This window comes from Eschscholzia californica, unplaced genomic scaffold (genome assembly GCF_041429995.1).
Source record: "Eschscholzia californica isolate CP2 unplaced genomic scaffold, dmEscCali1.0.p SCAF_3, whole genome shotgun sequence".
Lineage (NCBI taxonomy): Eukaryota > Viridiplantae > Streptophyta > Magnoliopsida > Ranunculales > Papaveraceae > Eschscholzia > Eschscholzia californica.
The window spans coordinates 2709600-2723716 of record NW_028238420.1 but is presented as its reverse complement, the minus strand read 5'-3'; the positions used below and the strand labels follow the sequence as shown (position 1 = coordinate 2723716).

General features: G+C 33.2%; 1 long non-coding RNA gene across 1 annotated transcript; it reads left to right on the top strand.

Annotated features, from left to right (window-relative positions):
* Positions 1-2652: 2652 nt before the first annotated feature.
* Positions 2653-4635, top strand: LOC147547667 (uncharacterized). The gene is made up of 2 exons (XR_015238624.1): positions 2653-3260; positions 3342-4635. It is a non-coding gene; the product is annotated as an uncharacterized LOC147547667 (long non-coding RNA).
* Positions 4636-14117: the final 9482 nt, after the last annotated feature.

The following is a 14117-nucleotide window of genomic DNA, read 5'->3' as shown; positions in this document are numbered from 1 at the left end:
AGTCTATATAAGGGGTATGTATGAGTTGTTTTATTGATTCAAGTTGATCAATGTAATTTAGTATTTTAGTTTAATTTTATTAGTTTTGGTTTTAAAAGTCTTAAGACCGAGATCTAAAGGCTTTTTCTAGGTTCTATAAGTTTTAGACGAAGATCTAATTCTTTTCGGAGTTTTCCGCTGCGTCACTTTCTTCTTCGAATCGGTTCACTCTTTCTATTCTATAATATGCTAAGGCCTTCCCTCTTCTTTCCATTTTCAAATAACTGAATAAAAGAAGGAACCAATTAAGTGGGAGTCAATAACGTGCAGATAGCTGGTTATCCTAAAAAAGTTACGCTACTTCGTGAGATAGTGAAGGACGTGACAACACAAGTTCCGATGGATCCACATGTTCGCGACAAGAAGTAGGCCGCTAGATCTTCAAGGGAGCACAAAATTTTGGACGCGCATGAACACCAAAACAGGATTCCAGGAGCACCCTTATTGTCGTCCACTCCGTCAGAATGTCTCCCGATCTTGACCAGAGCCGTTAGATTTGTTTCACTTCTACGCGCCACGTGTATCAGGAGTTGTTTGCCGAGTTTGGTTAACTCATTTTGACCCACCCCGTTTTTATCCTCCGGACTCCAATTTGACTTCCGTTCTCACCACTGAGTTCGTCCCCGGCTCCACTTTTCATTAGAGTACCAATATTGGCCAAAATTACTAGAACACACAATTGACCAAAATGCCCTTGTGTGTGTCTCTCCCGTTTTTATCCGTTTTTCGTGCTCAATTCTTTAGAAGACCCCTGAGTAAGAGAAACAAATAATTCATTAGAGTAACTACTCAAAATGGACTAACTTAGCTCAAGTTAAGAGATTCAGATGAGACAATTTCTTGTCTCATCACCCAACTTCCACCTCCAACAGGATTCCTTAAAATAAATTATGATGTATCTTTTATCGAGACCACTTTAATTTCAGCGTTCGCTATTGTTGTACATGACTCGACAGGAAAGCAGGTTGTCAAGGACTCCTTCCTCAAAGATCGAGAACAGTAGATGAAGGAGAAGGTAAGGCAGCTCTTCATGGTGTTCTTTGGGCTGCAAATCATGGAATCAACATACTCATTTTGGAGGGAGATTCCATCAACATCAACAACTTTTTTAATGGATTCCCTAACACGGTGCATTGGACAACAAAGCATGAACAAAAGGAGATCAAAACAACCATATCGACTTTTGTAAATATCAGTTTTTGTATGTTAATAGAAGGTTAAATAGTGCAACAAACTCCCTTGCTATGAACACTAGGAAAGATGGTTTCAATTACTTGACTTTGTATTCCTAACTGTTTTTTCTCTCATCGTAACATCATTGTAACTAACTCTTCACAATATAAATAGATGTTATTTTGGTTTTAGGGGAAAAAAAACTAAAACTGTCATGGCCCCTTTTGCAGAGGCCCCACCTACAAAAAAATAACCATCTCGTAATTGGTTGCCTAGTTGGTTGTGCATCTACTCCAAAATATCAGAAGTTACAAATTTGTTAATCCATAGGTACTGAAATGCATCAATTATTGACCAGTGTTGAACAATATAAATAAACAAAATAGTCGAATAAGTGAGCTTTTAGGTCCCATAAAATGGTCGTAAAAGATCTAATATGATCGTAGACCCTTAGATGTAAATTCATGACACATCTTTATATTATGTATCTACGTCATGTAATAAATGTGACCACAACTATTTGGTTTAGTGGTTGGTGATGAAACATGAAAATGTCCCATCTGATTCTCTCAACTTTAGTAAGTTAGTCTTTTTTTCGAGATATTATTTTAATAAATTAATTGTTTCTCTTGTCCAAGTGTCTTCTACGAAGTTAAGTGCGAAAAAAAGATAAAAACGAGAGAAAGACCCACATGACGGGTAATACAATCATTTGGTAATGAGGGCATTTTGGTAAATTTGATCAATATTGGTACTCAGATGGAAAGTAAAGTCGAAGACAAACCCAATGATGAAAACAAAAGTCGAATCGGGGTCCGAATGAGAAAATTATATATAGCAAGTCAAAGTTGGAGTTAAGTTAAGTGACCAGAGTTAGCATAGAACTCTCTCATACACGTGGCACGCAGAAGTGAAACAGATCTAGTCGACGCAGATAAAAAACAGGATACATTGTGGCGAAGCGAGACGATGCTCAGGATTTTTATTGGAATCATGATCCGGTGCATTGAGCGCTACAGTTTCAGTTCTCCCCCGAGTATCTGACGAACAGAAAAAGGGGCAACGTGGATCAGACGATTTAATCTTCCTCCGCTACTCCGTGAAGCACTGCATCATCCTCCTCACAACTACATCGATTTTCACGCTAAATTGACTCCCAATTAGTTTGCACTTCCCTTTTAGTTAGAAAGAAAAAAAGGAAATATAAAGAAAGAGAGTGGGACATTCTTCAGGGATGACATTTTGGAAGTTTATATTTTAGATTGAAGAATAACAGAGAGAGAAGATGGTGTTGGCTGGAGACAAGCTATTTGAGAGAGAGAGAAAGAGAGAGAGAAGAGAGCTCTCGGTTCAGGGAATTCGATTAAGAAATTCAGAGATTACAAAGATCACAGAAGATTTCAGAAAGGAAGAATCAAAATGCAAAGAGGAAAGATTGTGTTGAAGATTAAGAAAAGATAACAACAATAATATAAAGGATCTAACACAATATACTCAAACTAACCATCTTCAATCACAAATCTTCATTCAACATAAACACTAATATTGTAGTTTTTTTTCATTGACAAAGAAGAAGACATTAAAAATACATTATATAATAACTATAGATATATACCAAATGATTACTTCAAATTTCTTCACAAAAGATCTTCTCCAAAGAAAATCATATTTCTTTCCCTCTCTAAGCTTACTCAAGAACTAGACAAAAGGAACTCTACACTTACTTTTTAATTAATTCCACAAGTCTTTTACCACTTTTATTTGGTAACACTATTTCACTCAAGCCCACACTTCATAAGGCCCAAAATCAAATTTGATTTAAAAGCCCACTTTCAACCGATCGACGGATTCAATGAATTTTAGAGAATGACTGAAGTAGAACAAATTTTTGCCATTCTTCTTCTCTTCTTATCCTATTCTAGCGAGAGAAAGACGAGTGATCTCTCCCATAGAAATTTCAGAGAGAGTGATCACATGAGGTTTAAGTGAGAGATTATAGAAAGATTCTACAGAGATTGATAGAAAATCAGGGGGATATTTTAGAGAGAGTGATCACATGAGGTTTAAGTGAGAGATTATAAAAAGATTCTACAGAGATTGATAGAAAATCAGGGGGATATTTTAGAGAGAGATATGCCTGATTGTGGAGGAAGAATCGTGGGAAAGAAGTGACTGGATTTTCTATAAAGAGAGAAGCAGTAGAGATAACAGAATCTTCTGTAGAGGGAGAACCCCATCAGAATATAATGCCATGTTCTTTTTCTTCTTCTTCTTCTTCTTTTTTCTTCTCGAGCTTCAATGTAATATAAGAGACAGAGAGATATAGAGAGAGAGAGAATAAGAGAGAGAATGAGAGAGAGAGAGAATGAGAGAGGGAGAGAGATTGTTATCAAATTCCCAAATGTATGTCTTGAATAACGGACTGAGTTGTTTTAATATAATAGATAATATAGGTTTTATGTGTGTCTAACAGTCATGCTCCACCTTTATGACATGTTCAATCCAAATGTATGTCTTGGCTGAAAAACTTTCAGTTTTAGTAATGAAGATACTTGTACAATTTCATGACCTTTATCTAGTATAATGAAACTGATCACATATCTATCAAATCAAAAGAAACGTATAAGATCCTTTCTATACGGTAAATTCGATCTCCATCTATCTCTCTGCATCAATTCTCTGTTCCTCAAGTAATGAATCTCATGAGATGAAGCCATTAATGATGATGATCCGCCATTAACTTTCTTTGTCTTCATCTTCTCGGAGGATATTAAAGCAACTTTCTCATTTGATTTCTTCTTTATAGACTTTGATGAAGAAATCATTAATGGAGAAGAAGGTACGAAAACGTAATTCGCACTATTACTCCTATTAATCAGATCTTTGAGACAAAAACGTTTCGTCTTGATTTCAGAAGATGATTTAATAGATCTCGGTGTCCAGATACAGTAAGTTTCAGAAGGAATTGATTCGAGATCTTCATATGAAGAAGAAGACGAAGATGATGATGATGTTGATGAATTGTGTTCGAGATTCAGGAGATGATTTGTGTTAAAAATTGGGGAAATCTGTTTTATCGGTTGATTTGAGAAGAATTCATCAGATGAAATTGGCGATTGAAAAGAGAATTCGAGATCGTCATAACTATTAATCTTGTTTGAATAAAACTCAAATTCATCAGTTTGGTTGGTAAACTCATCGGTGGTTACTTTAACTGCGATTTCTGCAAGTGAGGAATAGATGTTGAAGCTAGGGCAATCAAGGGCAACTGATATCTCTTGCATTTCCACTTCTAAATCCTAACTTTCTCTCTCTAAAAATCTCTTTCTCCCTCACTTCTTTCTTTCTCTCTCAAGCTCTTAAGTTTACTTCTTTTTGTGGTTTGATGTTGTAAGTTGGAATGAGACTCGTTTTTTCAGGTTATATAGAGATAGATAGGAAATGATGGGTTCATATAAAGGAGGAGCTATCACACGTTATTCTTCTACTTAATTGGCATGTGTCTTAAATCTATAGTAGTTGTTTAGAGACCACAAGCATTTTCTCTCTCCTACTATGAGTTAAGATACATAATTGACATACACTCTATAGATTAAAGATTTAGTAGTGAGGGGGAGTGTGGTGCATCTCTTAAGAGGTTAAACGTCCTTTTTTTAATGACGCCTTTTAGAACCGTAAGATCTAAGTGTGTCAAAGCGGACATTATCACTAGCAGTTCAGAAGACTGGTCCGCACCATTCTATAACACGTTATGAGCACGATACGTTCTACTATGATGTGGTCTTGGGAGGGTGTGTTGTAGCAAAAATCCACATTAGTGGTAAAACGGAGTGTGGTGTTTCTCTTAAGAAGATAAACACCCTTCCCTAATGAAGCCTAGGTGCGTCTAAGATGACAGTATCACTAGCAACCCAGAAGGTTGGTCCGCACCATCTTATAACAGATTTCGATTTTCAATTTTTCTCAACTAGAAGGAAAAAAATTAAATATGTCCTTAGTGTAAATCTATCATATTATTACGAAGTACATGACGCGAGTTATAACAACCGGTACAAACATGAACGATTGTAATCAATTCAGTAAAAAAATAGATGATCTTGACGCTTTCGTAACTTACTATAATGCTAGACATCTAACACGTACATAATCCACTCATATATAATGTTAGACATCTAACACGTACATAATCCACTCATAGTTGAGTGTATTAGAATCAATCAAACAATTGACAAAAAACAATCCATGTGCATTTTTGAGTTGTGTATGAATCTACTTATTAGTATTCTACTTTTTTTTTTTTGATGACAGTATTAGTATTCTACTTTAGGTTGTTCCAAGTATCAACAATTCCTTGCACACCACAAGACAAAATTAGGCACTTTGATTTTTTGAGAGATATTTAAGAGTTTCTTTTAGATTTTGCCATATTAGGATAACCCACTTGGTGTTAGGAAATAGTATAAAATGGGTCCATCCACTGTTGTTTACCCTTTAGTTAGTGGTGAACAAAGTGCCACCATTCAAGGAATGAGCCTATATGCCCACAAGAATCATTTTGTGGTTCTCCTTCTTTGTTTCATATTTGTAGACTAACTCATCTAATGTCCTGTCTTATTAAAATGACAATTCAAACTTTTGTAATATTAATTTCGACCATTGTTGAAAATTTGTTGAATCATCCTTATCTTATTTATTCATGCTTGTCTTCTAGAAGATCATAAATGTTTATGACTATGCAAACACATAATATCAAATGGAAGGTAGGAAGTAGGAACCAACAAAGGGTAGGGGATAATCTTGCTAGAATCATTTTAGTGTTTCATTTTATGTAAATGCCTAAGATTTCAAATTTATTTTATTTTATATCCTTTATTATATTACTTAAGAAAACTCTATCTTGGTATCTATCTCGATTAAATAACACATAATCTGGTGATTGCGTACGTGGAAGCACCCCATCCGGTAAAAATGGTTGGTGCTCAATGTTTAGAATTACATATAAGAGACTTTCGAACTTCACGTTTTGTATTGAAAGTTTCTTTATATAAACTTTATGATTCTAAGGTAATATTCTAGAAGACTCTACTATTTCTCAGGGGCCGATCCATGGAGTGCGAGGGGGTGCGGCCCCCTTGATCCTCCCGTAAAAGAATATATTAGTCGTAATTTTTTTTTATACCTATATATACATCTTCTGATGTAATAAAGATAATATGGAAAAGGCATTGGTTTAGTGGTTAAAATGCAGGTTGGAGTGTTCCTTCGATTGTGAGGACATGAGATCGAATCCCTCTACAAGCATTTTAAGTATCTTTTTTTTATATATATGTATCTGTTCCTATATATATCTAGCCGTGTGTGTATAGATGACATCAATTAGAGCTTGGCTGTTGATACTAAAAGTTCGCGTTGAGCAGTTTCCAAATTTTGAGTAGTTTCCAGTTGAAGTATTTAAACTTTTTTTATATTGAAATTATTCAATTCAACAACCTTAAACCCAATAAAATTCAATTCATCTACTATAAATTTCAATTCATCTTACCATAAATCCCTACAAACTTTTAATTCACTACCATAACCCCTATGGAATTCAATTTATCTACCCTAAACCCTATAAATTTTCAACTTATCGATGTTTTGCTCTATTCGACAAAAGTAAGTTGATGCGTCTGAATTTTATCCGTTAGATTTCAGTAGTCTTGACGCTATGCTACTTAGTTCTCAGCTTGATAATTACATCTACGATACGAGGCAGAATGATGATTTCTCAAATTTAGATGGACTTGGAGCTCTTGCTAGAACATTGGTGAAAACTAAGAGAGAGCTAAAGCATATCATTTAGTTTATTTGCTTATCACTTTAGCACTAACATAGCCGGTTGCAACAGCCTCCGTTGAAAGAGTTTTTTCAGCTATGAAGCTAGTTAAAACACGCTAAGAAACAAGATGAGTGATCCATGGCTGAATGATAATTTAGTAGTCTTTATTGTAAAAAAAAAAATTGAGTGAAATTAACAACGAGTCGATTATGCGAACATTTTAAAATATGAACTCTCGTGGAAGTCCATTGCGTTTGTAATCGTTGATACATTAATATAATTAATGAATATAAATATTTTGTTAATTATTGTGTTTGTAAAAAAAAATTATTTAAATATATAAATCCGCAACCCCTAAACGAAAATCCTGGATCGATCCCTTCTATTAAATTTTTATTTAGATCGATGATGAAATCCATTTTGATGGGTTATAATCTGTAAATGTAAGTGTAACTTTAGTGAAGAGATTAAAATTCAAATATTATTATCTTATACGAGTCTACATAAGTTTAAAGAATAGTTTATGAATTATGATAAATTTCTTAAAGAGTTTGAAATCAATGAGCACCAAAATGTAATTAATTTACAATGTATCATCTTGTGATTAACTTTCTAATTGTTAACTAAGCACACTATGAATTTTGTTACACTGCCACCTGCACCATATTGGAAGTACTTGTTAAGACCAAAACTCGATCTATTTCATGTGAGGAACATTAGTAGGGGAAGGATATCACTAATAGAAATTGAATATTTAATTGTTAATATTTGAAAATAATGTAGGCCAGCGCTTTGGGGAAAGCTAAATAGTTTCCGGGGTGTGAAGACTTGGTCAAAAATTGGTCAATTTTGTTTGACAATTTTATTTAGGGGGAAAGCAAAATACTCCTCCACCTCAGCTCTCTCTCTCTCCACCTCACCTCACTCTCTCTCCACCTCACCTCTATCTTCTCCGATTAGGTCGCCGGCTTTCCGGCCGGCGACCATTAAAAAAAAAAATAAATAATATTTTTTCACTCTCTCTCTCTAGAAACTCCGGCGAAGGGGTTTCCTTTCGTCGGAGTTTCTAGAGAGAGAGAGAGAGTGAATTTTTTTTTTTTTCCTTCATGGTCGCCGGCCAGAAAATTATGAGGTGAGGTGGAGAGAGAGTGAGGTGAGGTGGAGATTAGAGTGAGGTGAGGTGGAGAGAGAGTGAGGTGAGGTGGAGATAGATTGAGGTGAGGTGGAGTGTTTTTTTTATTTCCCCTTAAAATTTATTTCTCCGGAAAATCTCTAAAATTTTATATATTCCCTTTAAAATTTCACACCCCAAAAACTATTTAGCTTTCCCCAAAGCGCTGGTCATAATTTAATTTAGAATTGTCACTTTTACATATATTCAACATATGCAGCTGAAAAAGGAATTAATGTTTTTTTCGTAAAATAAAAAGAAGGGCAAAGACTAATGACTCGTTTTGTGCATACATATTATCTTATCGTTTTTAATTTATTCGAACATTAATTTGTGGTATCTCCTTTTGTTGAAAGTGAAACTTTGTTAATAAGACCCCCGAAAAAAAAGACAAGACCCATATATTAAGAAGGGGATTGATCTCAAACAGCTGAGCTTTAAATAAAAATAAAATTGCCATGCTAAGTGAACATCATAGAAATTGAATAAGGCTAGGCCCAATAAAACAAAAATGTTTCACTTATAACCGCCAAAGTACTTATGATGTGACTATGTGGTACGTTTGGTAGGACAAGTCGACAAGATGAGTGATTCCACCAAAATTATGTAGTGGCACATGTTTTCAGATTAGGGTCTTAGGGAATTCGACTTAGGATATTAACGTACATGTTGATGACATAATTTATGTTATATGCCGAATTGATAAACCCACCTATAAAACTTTTTTTTTTTTTTTTTTTGATGAAGAACCTATAAAACTTATAAACAATTATATTGTTATATGCGGGGAGGATTTAAATGATCAACATAAAATTAAGTCATTTACAAGTTCAACTATTATTTTGTCACAAAACAAACAGGCAAGAGAGACCTAGTTTTCAACTAAAAAAAGAATAGAAAAGAAGAGACCTAGATCCTTGATTTTGTTACAAAGAGAAATCCAAAGCAATTCAGATAATGTAATGGAAAAGAAATTTGATTCAACTTCAGTTGATGACCTAGCCATTGTTTTTTTTGAATTGATGACCTAGCCATTGTTGGTTGTTTCTTTCATGGCCATGAATCTCAAAAAGAAAAAACACGTACTAGACCTTATTAGGGCATCCGACCCAATTCTGAGTCTGAAAATGCCGCGACATGGGACTCTTGAATCCCATGTAGCAGCCTGGTTAATTTTATACTTTTTGAGTTTATAGCCCAAAAAACGGGTCTTAATAGGAGATATAGTCCTCTATAATCCTATAAAGGGTTTCAAAATCAAAATAATAATATAAATGGATATCTAGTCCATTTGGTCTCATCTAGAGAGAAAACACAAATCCCTAGAATACCAAATAAATCATAATTCCTAATCTAACCTTCCTCATATATTATAACTGATTTATCTTCAAAGATCTTCTTCCATTTTTATCTCTCCAATCACGTTTCTAAACAAAAAAAATATATATTATAACTGATTTATCTTCAAAATCCATAAAGATCTTCTTCCATTTTTATCTCCCACATTCTCTCTCCAATCACGTTTCTAAACAAAAAAAATATATACTATAACTGATTTATCTTCAAAATCCATAAAGATCTTCTTCCATTTTTATCTTCCACATTCCCTCCCCAATCACGTTTCTAAACAAAGAAACGTGATTCATTATTTTCAGTAACCGAAATTTCTTTATTCTCTCTTTCTAAATCCGATTCACATAACAAAACCTCCATTAAACTTAGAAATCTTGTTTCATCTTCATTACATTGTTTTTCAAACTTTCGTCTTCTAATCCAATACACAAGCTCAGAACTCCATTTCCATTTATATGTCTTCATATTAAGTTTATTTTCAAGATCTACAGTTTCATCTTATTATAACGTAAGGAACCATCTTTCAAATTTATGTTTTCGCTTAACATCTTCTAACATTTATATGATTTTGTTTATAAATGGTTGTAATCACTTTATCATTGAATCATCATATCATATTTCATTAGATTTAGTTTTCCTATTGATAATAAATCGTTTTAATTATTTTGTTTACAAACCAGATTTTGATCTCTTTCTAAAACCGAAACATCTTTCATTCTCTTTTTCATACAGAAGATTTCAGATTTGTAAATTAGATTTTTGATTTTTGATATTAGATTTTTGATTTTCTGACATTTCTTCACATCAGAACTTTGCATCCGTACAATCTTTTATCAAGATATTATTCCGTACGGTTTCTCTTAACAGAATGTACTTTATAAGTAATTCGTATTAAATTTTTCATACTTTAAAGTACATTACGCCAATTTCGGCCGTACTGCAACTGTATAACAGAATGTAAAATATATGTAATCTGTTAACAGTTACACATACTTTAGCAGCCTTATTTAGAAAAAATGTTTAATTATTCATAAATTACGTATAATTGAGTAATATCTGAAACAGTACATGTAATTTATAGCAAATTACACATATTTGTGTTATATTACAGTGTCAATGTGATTCAAACTAAAATACTATTTATCTCCAACACATGTTGAAGTTTATCAAATATTATGGATAATTTATTCATTGTTTAATGTCGTTTATGATAAATTATAAGTTTTTCTAACTAATGTACATGTTTTTTTTCTTGTAGTAAACCAACACTGATGGAATTTCCTACAGAATCATCACATAAACTATAGAAGTATAAATTACGATGAAGAAGATTGTTTCTATGATCCTGTTTGGATAACGGAGTCTTATGTGAAGACTTACAAGGAACATATAAGTTCTGCCCCTAACTTTGATGAACCACGTACATTTAATGAAGAGTCAAAAACACTACCATGTTTGATTTGCCGTAGACTTGGAAGACCAAAGACAGTAAGGATCAAGAGCTCGGGCAACATTCCAAGGGAGTTTGTTTTTAAGTTACCTAGTCTACTATGTTATTTTCATTTACAATAAAACACAGATTATTGTTCAATAAAATTTCATTTCAGTTGTACAAAGGTTGTGTTATTTACTATACAGTATACATAATTTATGATAAATCACATACTTTATTACAAAAAACATGATTTCAAATTTACATTTCCTAACATGTTACCATAATTTATGGTACATAATGGACATGTACGCGTAAAAAACAAGTAATTTATGTCATAAAATAATCTAAGTATTCAATGGTACATAATGGACATGCCACACATATATATGATAAATTACGTTGTATACATGACAAACGATGGTTTCCTCGTCATAAATAACACATAATTTACGAACTTGTTTCATAATTTGTATTCGATGTGTATTTATGTATGAGTAAAAACGAAAGTTAAGTGAGAGAAAGTTGATATATATGTTTTGAATATTAACCCCCAAATCACGCTAATTGATCTTAGAAAATATACTTTTTCCAAATCTGAAAGTTAAGTGAGAGAAAGTGATATATAGATTTAGTTTCCAAATCTGAAAGGATGAGAGAGAAAATATGTTTTGGAAAATATCCATTTTCCGAATCTGTTTTGGAAAATCTGTTTTGGAAAATATCATTGATCCGTTACTTCCTATAAAAACTCCCAAATCACGTCCAAATCTTGCCTTTCCAGATTCTTTCTGCCCCCAAATTAAAAACCCGTGAAATATGAAGGTGGGACATTGACGGGACTATGTTTTAGAAAGTGAGGGTTTTTATGTCTATATGGTAAAAGGACTAAAAATCCATTTTTTGGGAAGATTGGATCCTAAACCCTTTTTGAACATTATTTTGGACTATATACAATTTTATGAGAAAAAAAGAAATGAACAAAAAATGTAACGAAGGTTGGTGACCACTTATGAGATGTCAGAAAAAATAGTAAGCATAAGTGTTAATTTTATTTGACTCCCAATTTGTGACCAACTAATCGTTTTGGCCCTCCTGGGTATCCGGTAGTTCGATTTGACCCCCAATAACAAAAAAAAAAAAAACAATTCTTTTGGGAAATACCTTTAGGGGCCAAAACATAATTCATTACCCAAAAACTTCAAAACAAATTAAATCCACCTCATCTCCCCCTCTCTCCACCATTTTATCATTTCTTTCCTCCACTTCATCTTCTCTGACGAAGGTCACCGACCGACCAATTTTTCGACGACCTTCAAATATGAAAAAATATTTTTCTCTCTTCTTCTTCCTCTCTTCTTTTTCCTCTCTTTTCTTTCTTTACTCTCACTAAGCGACAAAGGGGAACACGCCCTTCGCAGGACTGATGGGTCTTAAGGGTTACCATAAAAGGTCACCACCCGCAAGTATACGGGCGTCATGTAGTAAAAATCCGATAAGACCAAGGTCGATCCTCAGAGACTAGTCAAATTGGTTCTTAACCTAGAATTAGTATGATTCTTCTTTCAAATGATTTGGTTTTGGTGATGAACTGATAAAACAATAAACAACTTAAATCTCTATTTTATAACTCAAAATTCAAGATAATGAACTATCCGAATTTCGGAAGATCTTTTCGTTAAAACCCGATTGATAATCATAAACTTGTAATTATTTTATTTTGAAAAACAAATCCCTAAACTATTGACTATTAATCGATAAGTTTACACCATCAAAAAACTTAATCTAAGTATGATGTATCAAATTAAAAACATAGGCAATGAAAAGAAAATTAATTTAACACAGTAAAATAACTTAAACGTTTAAGGCACGTCAAGAGATTTTATTCACTATCAATATCTCTACGAAATCAAGTATGAGTTTCATCCCAAAACCCTAGATAAAGAGAATTAACCACTCATGTTCATCAATTTCATCAAAACAAGATAAAAACTTCATTACAAAAGCTAAGAGCAAATGAAGAACAAAATAAAGATTTCTCTGTTTCTCTGTTCAGTTTAGCTCCAAGTGAGATGATATAGTCTCTCATATGATAAAACACAAAGGTAACTCTCTCTGTACTTCTCTTGGCAAAATATCTCTGGATTTAATTAACAAGAAAATAAAAAGATGAAGAAGATAAAGGCAGGAGTTCTTTCTCTCTCTCAATTTCTGTCTCTATTCTTCTATTTTCTCTCTTTAAAATCTTTCCTTTAAGCTCTGAGAGAAAAAGAAGAACATAACTTCCACTTCTACTCTAATGGAGTTCTCTGTTTTTGTCCTTGTTCCTCCCGTAGAGAAGACGATCTTGTTTCAGAGAAGAAAAATATATATAGAGAAGAGAAACAGTATCACTCCCCTCTTTAAAATATCTTCTTCACCCGCCATAAAATCTTTCTAACACTTCTGTCTTTCTTCTCAACCAGCATAGAGCACTTTCCCTCTTTCTATTTCTGCGTTGATTCTACACTTTCAAATCTCAAATAAAAATTCTCTTTCTCTCTCTACTAGTTATGAACGTGAGAGAGGAGATAAGGAGTGGAGATTTCTGATATTATATTATTATATGAATCAAAATCCCTCTCTAAGAATCAATCGAAATCAGCAAGATCAGCCAAAGAAAAGGCATTCCCAATCTCTCTCAAATCTTCAGTCGTGATCTCCTTCAATTTCTTTTAAAAATTATCAAATCATTTATTCCTTTTTCTACTGTAAATAGGGTCTTTGTTTCCTCTCTTTCTACTGTAAAATCGATGATAGAGAAAGAAAGATGCAAATACTCTCCAATTTCCTTCTATGTACAATACCCGATCTCCAGCCAAAATTAATTCAGCTCCCACCAAATCTCTCTCAAAATATATCTATTGGAAATTAAACCAAATTGAATGGGTATCGATTACTATTGGTTGAAGATAATGGTTGGGAGATGAATTAAGGAGGTTTCATATATTATTATTATGCACTAAATTATCATATTTAAGTAATAGTATTATGGTAGTAGTAGTTACTTATGTTATGGTATTTAGAAAGTCAAGAGTCTTTTGCATTTAGTTAGAAGTAATTAAGAATTATCTTGCGCATCTATAAATACC